Source organism: Corvus kubaryi, unplaced genomic scaffold, assembly GCF_017639235.1.
Source record: "Corvus kubaryi isolate FWS band 111438036 unplaced genomic scaffold, C.kubaryi_AGA036_p1.0 37135, whole genome shotgun sequence".
In the NCBI taxonomy this organism is placed as follows: domain Eukaryota; kingdom Metazoa; phylum Chordata; class Aves; order Passeriformes; family Corvidae; genus Corvus; species Corvus kubaryi.
The window spans coordinates 448,980-461,578 of record NW_024581035.1 but is presented as its reverse complement, the minus strand read 5'-3'; the positions used below and the strand labels follow the sequence as shown (position 1 = coordinate 461,578).

At 38.1% G+C, this 12,599-nt stretch overlaps 1 long non-coding RNA gene across 1 annotated transcript in view; it reads right to left on the bottom strand.

The window, feature by feature from the left end:
* LOC121661316 overlaps positions 1-10,835 on the bottom strand; it is an 82,657-nt gene extending 71,822 nt beyond the window's left edge. The window contains exon 1 of the long non-coding RNA XR_006014908.1: positions 10,706-10,835. This is a non-coding gene — a long non-coding RNA (uncharacterized LOC121661316). The remainder of the gene's footprint in view (positions 1-10,705) is intronic.
* Between the last annotated feature and the right edge of the window lie 1,764 nt (positions 10,836-12,599).

Below are 12,599 nucleotides of genomic sequence, written 5' to 3'. Positions count from 1 at the left end.
AGAATATTTCAGAGAACAAAATATTTCAGTTGAAAGAGACCCACAAGAATCATCTAGTCTGACTGCAATATATATCACCTGTAATTTTTATCCCAAAAGAGCTTAAAATGTTTGTCTGACTTCATGCATAACAATCACTTAATCCACTGAAATACAGCAGCTAAATTAATCAGAGCTAGAATTGAAGAATAGGGATAAAAATTTGAGAGAACATTGTCATTGTTTAGAGTCTACAACGTTTGTTAAAGGACACAAAAATTAACTATGGAAGAGCACTTAAAAAAAAACAAAGAGGAAAATAAGCACTAAAAATTAGATATGAAACTGAAGCAATATGCTCTGGACTTCAGCCTCAAAGCATTGGAAGTGAATCAGTGCTTAACAACTTCTGTGGATTATGTTTAATTTTTGGCAATCCAGTGAGACATTTTGCTAACAATGCACGTAAACAGAGCAGAGCAAAAATGTACTTTTTAACATTTAAATTTCCAGGAAATTCTTTTTCCATCTCTCTTCGGCCAAAACTGAAAAACATCTACTTGATACAGTAGTTTGACCCCTCAGAGTGTGCAGGGTGTGATCAATTTGTCTAATGCCATGTTAACAATTTTTTTTTAATATCAGTGCTAGAAGTGTCAAGGAAACATCATATCCTTGTCTAAGTTTTTATGGCATAAAATGAGAGTGAAGTACAAAAAAGTTCAACATAAACCATAAATATTATCAACCTCAGCCAAGTTCAACTATATGGGTGAAATTCTGTTCTCAAAGTACCAAATAATTCTGAACAAATGCTAATGGAGAATGAACCATCAGGAACTATTAGCTCAATCCGTTTCTGCACAGGGAATTTTTTCTGAATTGCCCTGTGTTGCCTTGGACAAAGGTAGAGAATAGATTTCTCACTTTGAGCAGTCAGCCTTTACAGTGAAGGGCTACCAACGGGAACAGAAACCCCCTCCTGTCAAACCCCTTTCCACACAGCAAACAGCATTGTCCAGAATTTCACTGCAGCAGCCCCTTGCCAGCAAAGCACAGGTTACAGGCTCACTGCAGAACAGCCATTAGTGAAAGGCAGAACCAGACAGGGCTGATTAATAGGGACGAACTGGAGTGGCACTGGGAAATAAAGAGGGACACAGATCATCGTGATGGACAGCTGACATGTACGCAGGAGAGTCACTGCCAGGATTAGTACAGCTTAAAAAGGTGTTTGAAAGGACGACGTACTCGTTTCTAGAAATTTTTGTCACGTACAATGTGGGGTCAAGATGGTGAAAAAGTATACAGAAGTGTATTTAATGAAAATGGACCTAGGCAGAATCCAACCTCTGGGTAAAGGACAATATGAAAAGCGGAAAGGGAAGCAAGGTCCTCTGAAGGTCAAGTTCAAATGTTAGATAGGAAAGAAAATTGCAAGCCTGCAGAGGAATAAAAAGCAAAGTTAAAAATTATCAGAACCACCAGCAGTACACAATCTTTTGGCAGTATTCTCAAATCAAACATGAATTTGCTACAAAAATTGGGACATTAAGCTTTGAAAGTCTGTTCAGGGAGCAATAGAGCAGAACAACATCTTAAAGATGCTTTGGAGAAAGAATCTGTAATGGTTAGAGGCACCTGAAAAGACTAAGTCAAAGCAACTCAAGATAACCTGATAATGGAATCACAGACAGAGCATGAGAGAAGGCAGGCAGTGACAGTATCCCTCAGAGAAAAGGGCAGAAATCCTAGTCATTCTGGATTTAATGGCAAAGGGATGGGCAGTGGGGTGGACAGATCGAGATGTTAGATCAGAGAGAAAACAATTCTGAAAGAGAGCTGTATCCAAGGGGTGTTCACACAAAGGAAATTATGTCCACATATTCACAGCAATTCTTTAAGGTTTTCCCAGAGCTATGATTCTAACTCCGTTCACAGGCACCAACACCTGCCTACAAAACATGACATTTTGAGAGACTAAAATGATCTGAGCACTGCATTTCCTTTTCAGATGGCTCATACTCCTCATATACGTCTCTGGCTATGACAGCACCAAGGAAGGAAGGACATGGACATCTAATTTCTAGGCCCTCTACATAAAATATGCTCCCAGAGCTACAGCCCACAACGGCACCAGGTCTTCTTTATTGTTCAGATTTGGTAAACACCAAACACACTCTGCAGACTGTGGTAGTTTCGCCTAAAATACAACATTCTGCACAAGCCTTGAAAGCTTTCTACTGAGCTCAGAAGCTGTGTTTTCACATGGATGTCAAACCAGCACAAATACCCTTCACTCAGAAAGTTCAAGATTCTCAAGGATATATTTTCAAGAACTCAAACCATCCTGATAACCACAGTGTTGATTATGGTGATCTGTTTTCTTGTTTAATTTCCTGTACTCTGAAACCGTTGCACAAACCTCGCCTGTATGTTTGAACATGTTTGGGTTTTAACCTTGAAGATCTGTGATGATTTTAGGCAAAGCTTACAGCCAATAGAATGTCCTCCTCAAGTCTATTTCCAAATATATAACATTTATATCATTGCTCAACAGAAGCACCAGAAAACCACACACTCTCCTTGTACGAAGGCATGACACCACACATGCAGAAACTACCCTAAGTCACAGGAATAATATTCCCTTCTAGTATTTCCCAGTGTCAAAGCTTAAAAAAAAACACAAAGCAAATCACAATATGTAGCCTGTTTGTCCCTAAGAACACCCATAAATTCTTTCTCACCGGATTTTGTTCCCATCTCAGCTGGAAGCATCCCTTTCGCTTTTTATTTTCCTCCAGCTTTATCACTGGATGACAACAGGAAGAAGGCTCTGATCTCTGCTAAAGTATCAGGCAGACAAGTACTCAAAGTGTACAGGTGAAACATAATTCTTACAGTGCTTGGGGTTGGGTTGATGGCTGGTTTTTTTCCTTTGGGCGTTGCTGGGTTTTTTCTGGGGTGGGGTTTTTTGTTTCATTTTTGCCTTTTTTTAAAAATCCAGTTCTTCACATTCACATATTTGTGGTAGTGATTTTTAGGAAATTTCAGTGAGTTTGTTTGAATTTTTCCAAAGTTATTTAGTTAGGTAAGTAAGCAGTCAAACGCAGGTTTCAGCAAGGTAAATGCTTTAGCTGAACACCCAGACAAGATTTCCTAAGTGTGTTTCCTGTGCAAATACTTAACATAAGGAAGCCCACACAGACCAAGTCGGTTTCTCTGCCAGGCTTTATCCACACTGCATGACTGAAGGCGGAACCTTCAAGAGTACAAGATAATACCAAGATTTATTCTATTTTGCTGCATATTTGCTTTTCATAATTTCCACTGTTGAACCAGCTAGACTGCTAACCTAGAGAAATACCTTGCTTGGCTGGATATACCCAAATATTTGTGTTTCTGGTTTTAGGCAGCAATGTTTCCAGTTTACAACCAACATAGCAGGCAGCTGACTAGAAAGGCTCAATTAGTACAAATGTTATGGTCAAAGATTATCAATAAAGCCAATGCTTCAGAGTTCTGCAGATTGCTGTTGTTTGCATCAATATTCACTGGGCAACACGAAGTTCACGCTAAGACCAACTAAGAAAACTCAGATATTACATACTTTGCTGTTTATAACCTAGTCTAATTACTTAAATGGAACTTTAACTGTATTCATGATCAAATGTCTTGTCAGTAACAACCAGGGCATCAAATTCAGTTTTATTTTCTCTAGAGCAGTGGCAGTGAGCTGTTTCAATTATAGTGAAATTGTTTTGTCAGCACATTGTTTAAAAGAGCAATAGGGCTGTGCTGTACAAAAATACAGATACCGCTTACTGTGACTTACTGAAAGAGAGAACTTGCATAACCTGCTAATCTCTTCAGAGTGTTCAGTACTATAAATATGTCAAACCCCCTGAAATCTCCATATTAAAGTATTTGAGAAGGTAGAATGTGAGTAGAAGACATTCACTTGGATCAAATTACTATGAAGAGCCTTTGGAGCTACTTTTTACAATGTCATTCAATGAAAAGCTAAGAGAGATTTTTATCTTTCCATGATTACTAGATCATTACATTTAATAAATGTAATGCTGTTTAACACTATTGTAAAAGAAATGTACTTTTCCAATGGCCTGAGTCATCTTTTGCCTTCAACCTCCTCTTCAAAACACCACTTGCTTTGGACTGACCATTAAGTTGTGATTTAAACTATAAATAGTTGAGAGGAAAAAAAGCTCTGTTCCCAGTCAAAAAACAAGCAAGTTTTTACACTGAAAAAATGCAAACCTATCCTGTAATGCTCCCTAATCTATAAATAATTAGATCTCAAGTGCTTTCTAAAGGTCAGTGATACTATCTTTTCCCTCCTGAGAGATAAACCAAGGCTGTAGCAGAGCAATGTGACCTCTCCAGATCCACCCCGTCAGTGACAGACAAAAACAAAATCAGGTCTCCAGAGGTCCAATGGAGTGCTCTACTTGCCACCTTCTTCATACACCGGATGTACCTCAGGTATGTTTGTGGCTTCAGAGAGATTAAAGGAGTCAGCTTTGACTCATGTAACTTTCAGATTAAATGGAGCATGTGAATTAAATGGAATAACTAAAACATTTTGAACATGTAATATGAAGCAGTGATTTTAAACTCTTAAGAGATGGAAAAAATGGCAGGTGAATTTTTGTGCTCACAGTTAGGCAGAGACCTAGCTGAAGAAATTGAGTTTGTAACTGAATGCATATTGAACACAATGATGCATACTCTTAATCATCTCTTGAAAACACCTGATTTCATTTAAAGCAACACTCTTTATTCCTCTTGGTTTTTGCTTGTTTTGAATATTCAGAAGCACACCACCTTTCCAGTTCCCTGCACTTACCCTGACCCTCTCAAATCTGACTGGAAATGTCACTTAAAGCATAAGCAGGCCAGGTCCTCAGAGCATTCATTTTTCACTCACTGCTTGAATTTAAAACCAGCCTTCTCATTTGCAAATTTTTAATTAGATTAACAGGTTTTTTTTTCCTTTGGACACAGAACTCTTCATGAATTAGCTTGGTTACAGCTTCCTCTATAAATTTAACAATTACATCGGTGGCTGGAACTGGATGATCTTTAAGGCTCCAATACTCATCAAGTCCATTTCTGTCATGACTATCACATTGTACTTTCTAAAACACATTTAGCTATGGCTTGGAGATCTTTGAACTCCTGAGACAGTTTAAAAGAAGCAAGCTCCAGGGCAAATATGGATCATCTAAGGAAAATAAGGTCTGAAATCAGCTGTCAAAAAATATGACAGAATTCCAGCAGAAATTTCTGTATTTCAAATATTTCATAAAGTTGCAAAAAATAATTTTCCAGCAGGTCATCTGCAGAAAATGTTGTTATAGTAGTACCAGAATACCAGAATATGCTGATTGAAACGAATTCTTTTTTTACAAAAAGGAAAAATCAAAATGCAGAACTCAGACTTTTACTATCTCATTTTAAGCTTTCCTTTTCCTCATTTCAAATTCCCTTGTTCCATTTATCTTTAATTCTCTTGTATGCGTTGATATGAATTATTCAATTGCAGTGAAAAATAATGTTTTCCAAAGTTCATTTGATTATTTGAGCCTTTCCTTGAAATATTTTGAAACTTTGATTTTTCACTATGCTTCAGACTGAAAACACTAAATTGCTTGAAAATTTCCCTGTTATTTTTCCAGCCCATGAAATAAGAAAATTATCACTGGGGAAAAAGCAAGGATATTCCCTCAACCTGCAAAAAATCAAAGAAACAGTGTAGAAACAAACCATTTCAAAATAAAACCTACGTGGTTTTCTAGCATGATGAAAACACCAGATTAGGAAGGTACAGCCCTCCCATGAGGTCATGAAGTTAAAGTAGAAGCCAATAACATTTTGTGTTCATGTGTGATCTTCAATATCGAATGGCCCCTCATGTCGTGTCAGGTTAGGAGGTTCACCCAAAAAGCACTGCTGGATAAAATGATGTGAGGAGCTCTACTATAGGGTTTGACCTCACATAGCTTAAGGGCAGATGCCAGTGAAGCACTGTCACCAGCTGAGGTGAAAATTCACCTCATTTCTTTAACAAACCAACCTGATCTACATCCTTTTTTTTTCCTGGAGCTGTGTAAGATGTCAAGATCTGACCTACTCTGAACCAGCTCGCTGAGGGACAGAGCGCCATTTTTTCTTACTGCAACTTTCATCTCTGAGATGAGGAAACAACCACTAGGGATGTCAGTTTTATGGCATGTCCTGGAATGATTTGAGACAGGAAGCACCTTTTCTGAGATGAAAAGGCAGTTTTCTACTGAGTGTCCGAGGCCAGCTAAAGGAAAAGGGTTATTAGCACAATAAAAATCATGAATGGTTCACCACCATATTCGAAAGTCAGAAACAGCATCCAGATTTATGAGCTATAAATGTTCTTGGAGTCAAAGGAAATCCAGCACCCTTTGACTCTGTCCCTATCACACTACTTTTTCTTCTGGGAAAATACGTAACAGAAATAAAATGCATAAATGGGTATGGAAAGGCTGGAGTTGCCCTTCCTTTTCATGTAGGGTTTGCGGATGGGTATCTACATCACAGAAAAGTGTCGTCGTTAATTATTATCAGCCAGTACAGCTACCACCATGATCTGGCAATTTCTCACACCCCAAAGTCCATCCATTCACCCCAAGCAAAGTTCTTGACAGAAACACCCAGCTTATACTAAGAAAATTGGCATATGCAGTCTCACTTCTCTAGGAGTTTAGCTCAAGCTGATTTAGGGCCACCTGGATATCCCTGTCAGCTCCCTTGCTGATGAGAATTGCCAAATTAAGCTCTTCCCTTCAATTGTCACGAGTGCCTTATTTCATCTGCAGCCTTGATTGCCCCCTTAAAGTACACCAGGGAAGTACTTGCTATGCACATCAAGCAGGAAGATGGAAGAGTGCAAAACACAGATCTAGAGTGATTATCCAAAAATCAGACTGCTGAGAAATGAAGCACAATATCAGTTAAAGTGTCACTAAAACAGAGTTATGAGTACAGTCAGGTAAAATACTCGATAATTGCTTATAATTTTCAGTGTTTGGAAAACAATTTCCGGGCCAGATGTTTTCACATTGTATTAGATGTTTCACTCCCTGTCAAGAGTTGTACATTTTCCCTAGTTTATGATTCAAGGTGTTAATCATATTCAGTCTTTCAAGATGATTACCTGGTAACATTAACATACAAATGTACAGTGATTATCTCTGCTTTTCAGAATTCTTTGCATTTTGCACAAGGAAAACAAATAATAAAAGAAATAAATCAGTCTCCTTCAACTTGCATGATGCCTATTACAAAATGAAATTACTATGAATTCAGAGTCTATGAAAATTAGGTATTAATCAACTTCAAAGCACAGAAAACTTTCACCTAAGCTTGAAAGTAGCAGCACAGAGTTAGAATCTTTCAATAGGCTGGAACTGACAGGCATTACTGCCTCATAAAACAAACACATTCCTCACCTCCAGCAATCATACAGTGCTTTCATATCCTATTGATAAGACTAACCAAGTGCTGAGTATCTGCAGCCATTTCTGCCTGAGGAATATACACCAATTTACAGTATACTATCATAAAAAATTAGGATACTATTTCAGAGTGTAGAGGAAAATACTATCAAATATCCAGGCTTCTATCGTGAAACAGTAAAAACTATGTAGCAAAACTGGGTCATGTTCAACACCATCTGAATCTAAAAAAAATACAGGTTATTTACACAGGAACTTGATAAAGGCAGTATGATGGGAATACATCTCCAGCTCCCACTGATTTCCCTGAAGTTCCATGAAGTATCTAATTTTGTTCCTAGTGGATTAATACATTTTTTCTATGTCTGAATTCATTATGTCCTGCTGCTTAAAGCAAACGGGGACCATCACAGCAACAGTTCTGTGTAGTCACTGCTAGACACATTTATGCAAGACTTGAATTTTGAACCCTTGTCTTGTCAGATTTCTTAATGAGTTCATAAAATAAACTTTAATGTGCATAGTACATTGTCCTGTAACTATGAGATATCCAAATGGCTCATGACAGGAATTCAGAGGGATAGAGCACAAGTCTCCTTCCTTCCCAGCAGGAACCAGTGGTGAATACAAGGGACCACAGCCTAGGCAGGAACACCAGATCTAGATTTACACACACCCCCACTAACGGGGCGTAATGCTGGCTAATTCCTGGTGCTATGCTCTGCCCATTGCTCTTGCTTCTGTTTTTCTGTTGGGCCTTTCATGTTACACCATCAAGGCAGAGTGATTTAAAATAAAATAAATCCGATTAATCTTTCAATCACTTCATTTTTATTTCTTTATCCTTTGCTCTCATAGTTGATACTGCCCCGGTCCTTTTGACCCCTCCACAGTTCTGGCAATGAAAGATATTATTTTCAAAGAATATGGGAGAAAAAGCCAGAGGGAAACATCAATGCACCCACATTTCCCTTTGTTTTTCTTCCCTAAACTCATACATATTTGTACTGCAGTCCAGCAAACAGCTTCTCTTATCAGGCAGGAGCCAGGATCACCTATTTCAGAGTTTTCCAGTATTATCAAAACACCTGGATTCAAAAACAGAAGTGATAAATCATCAAAAGCAGCAAATGAAGAGAAATGTTTCTCTAGGTTCATGAGAAAAAATATAAATGGGAAAGTTTGTATCAACTCCATTATAAATGAGTTGCAGCATTTTGCCAATAATTTATTAGTCCTGATTTCACTATGATGACAGTGCATCTCACTCCTGCTCATTTTAGTGCTATTATACAGTTCGCTTCTTCACACTGAATGATATCTTCCTTTGCAAGCAATGCCAACTTGACTGCCAAGCCAGACTTCAAGCTCCAATGGCACTGATGACTCCATGATTTTCAGGGTGAGGTGCCAACAGTGTCATCTACAAGTTCCAAAAAACCAAACCTCTGCCTGAATCACTCTCCTGTTCTCCAGCTCCAGGCTGGTTCTCAGAAGTTTAGGTAAATTCCTGGTACTTTTGGCCATTTGCTAGTAATATGCATGAAGACAGGATGTCACTTTAAATTTTGCACCTCAGAGCCTCATTAAACATAGAATATGCTACTGAAAGAAATCCCATAAAGACAGTAAGAGCCAAAAGAATGAATCCTGCATTTCATTCAAGCCACAGGCAAAAGGATTACAAACTTCATGATGTGAAATGATGTCTGCACAGAGCAGCAATGACAATTAAGACCTGGGCAAGGGATTTATATGTGACGGGCACAGTGATGACTGTCTAATGTCTTCAAGCCTACATTCTTAATACACTTCTGCATTTAATATTAATTTTACTTTTCTCTATATTGATTCCATAATTTATCTATATACATTTGATTTTATTTTTCTTCAATTTTTTTAAAGTCTAGCTAAAAAATAAAACCTATGCAGAAATTACACCAAGCTTTGCCCCCAGCGACTCACCAAAATCCCTCAACCATTTAAGAAAAAGTACTCAAAAGCTTATCGGTCCACAGCATGTTCTTTCCTTGACATATGGGCTTTTAAACTTTCTCTGGTGCACACCAGTGTGGTCTATTGAGTTATTACCTTACAGACTGCATTTTCAAAGGAGACTAACTTTTGCTTGGCCATAAGGCTTGTAGATTGACAAGGGGGGAAAAAAATCACACAGTGCTTTAAGGGCACAAGCCCCCATCACTACCTTTCCCAAACCTTGTTTACTCTTCCTGTGTGAGTTATTAGAGGTAAATTAGCATCCAAGGAAAAGCTTGAAAGATTCTTTTTTTTATAAAGGTACCTCAAAAGAAGAGCCAGTGGCCCAGCATATATTCCTCATTTTCCACCTCATGATCTGCATTATGTATCTTTTATTCCCTCTGACTTTTCTTTAGTTCTAAGAGCAATATTATGTAATAAAACTGGAGGCAAACCACCTTTAACCACCTCAATTTTAAAGGAATAATTACTTTAGCACAGAATTTGACTTAGAATTTCAAGCACATGGATCTATGTTTACACACACTGTTTTTCAAGATATTTTTCTGTTAAAACTTTAATGATTATTTAGAAATAATGAAGCAAAGTGAGTGTTATTTCTGGAAAGTTAGCCATCTTTCAACACTAGCTAAGAGAAAGTCCCAACAAATGGAACTGTTTGAGGAGTAATTAATGCACTTGATGTCTATTTTTATTGTAGGACTACATGATTAATGAGCTGTCATAGTCTTAAGGCATTCCCTGGCATGTTTCTGTAAGCTTGTTCAGATAATAAGCCTTAAGAGATGAATGAAGCATGTCCTGCCAGATCTGCTGGGATGATTTCCTTGTACGATAACCGGGGGACATGAAGTATCTCAGCTATTCCTAAAATATAATCTGTCTGCTCATTAATCAAATCCTGTCTCACGCTGTGTGAGTGCCATGACGAAGAAGAGAAGCACATGACAATAATGCACACACAGGGTCAAACAATCTGGATTCTTCAGTTGTGTGGGCTTCCCCAGGAGAAGGTGTACACAAGACGTTGTCAGCTCTGAGAGAACTGGTCCACAGGGCACAGTGTGCAATGACCATCACACCACAGATAAAGTCAGAGAAAGCAAACAATACTTGCCTTAATCTGATGAATCATTTTCCAGGATCTCTGGGAGTAGGACTTCTGTCAGGACACAACATAGGCCTCCAATCATTGTCCTTTCATGTGGGCTTACCTCAGAAAGAGTACTTGCAGAGGACATTGTGCGATCACCGCTCAAGGACTTCCTGGAAAAGGAATTGTTCTGAGGAGTAAGTTTTCCTCTGTAAAGCAGGATCAGGTGGTCAGCTGGTTACTCTTGGCAGGTTTTTCTGTAGAGACAGAAAGTCAAGAGGTCACTAGAAAGTATTTTTAAAAGAGAGGTATTCTATAGTGAACACAGCGTACTTTTAAAGCCTCTTTGCCTAATTTGTGGGTGGTGGTGTAGTGTTCTGGCTGATTTTTTTCTGTTTGTCTTTCCTCAAAAAAATAATCTGAATTATGACTTCCCTGACTCTGAGATATTGCATCTAAAGCCACAGGGACAGAAGGCACTGCGCACTAGTCTTTCCTATCCTAAGTTATTTGGCAAATTCCTGAAATGCACCTGCTGATATTAGGAAATTATTTGGATTACTTTAAACAAGGGTGGAGCTAGACACACTGAGAGCTAAAAATTGTACCCTGATGGTCCCTCTGTATCTACTAACTGAAGTAGAAACAGTGCAGCAGAGAAGCCACCCCAGCATCTATAATAATAGCTCTGGGTTGTTCATCACTAACACCAGCAACAAATGCAAAATTACCAATTAGAAGTGAAGCCCTATCACCTCCTGGGTTTCTTTTCTGTGCTGTCATGAGCAGAGCTTTAGGCTCTCTGAACAAAAAGGATAGCTTGCAATACAAGCTGTAAAATTTCACATCACTGTCATATCGAATGAATTTAGAGAGAAGCACCTCCGGATTGCAGAGTACTGTGAGAAAGTTGCCAGGAAACAAAGTATTCCTCCTTTTTTCTCTTATGTTTCTCTAACCTAATTTTCCTTTCTCTGTTCCTATTCATCAGATGCAATGGCTTGTCCATCTTATTTTGTACTATAGTATTTTGACAGACTAAAGGTTTTCGATAGTCAGATGGTAACTAGGTTTACTAGTTTTCAATTGCAAAAGAAAATAAATCCCAAAACAGCCAGCATTTCTTGTAACCTATCTCTTTTTGTTCTATTTCTTTTATTTACCAAGCATAAAACAAAGACCAAAACTAGATTAAGATAATTTTCACAGTTTGTTCCATCAGAGCAACACCAAGTCATGATGCTTTCTCTGAGTTCCTAAATACCTAGAAGACAGGATTTGGTTTTCATGATTTGTTGTTGTTGTTTAGGGTGTTTTTCAAATAAGAATTAAAATCTGAAGGATTCATTTGAACAAAGAGGTCTTCAAAACAGAAACAATTATTGAAAGGTTAGCTGCAGAGAATCCTGATAAAGATCAGGAAAACTGGATGCAATGATTATAGCTCACCTCTTTAGTGAAATCTAAGGCCAGGAAGAAAAAAATCTTCTAATCAGACTGTTATTTTTGCAACAAAACCATCCTATGTTGGTGCTTATTAAACAGCGAAGTCTGTCCACACCAATTGAATGAAATAAATTTCTAATACCTGAAGAAATAAACAGAGGACAGGGGAAATATCTTCCTATTAATTTTTCACCTAATTGGAGGGGATAAGCTCTACTAGAAACATTTTCGCAGTAACAGGTATGGCTTAGTACATAATTTATTATGATGCAAGGGAATGCACATCTAAGTTTACAACAAGAATTAAGTCCAATATTATCGGATAATTAATGTGACATTGACAAAGCAGCTTGCTGTATGCATGTATGCATACATTACTTGGCAAGCCTGAAATATATTTGTCCTTTCCCGATAACCAGCTGTGCAATAAATCACAGAAGCATTTTTGTACAATTCTGCAAACTGGAACTTAAGGACGGACAGCATTAAATCAGGTAATTTCTAGCTCCCAGGATCCATGCAATTTTTCTGAACTGGCCATGGCCCCTACTGGAATTTCACCATGGTAG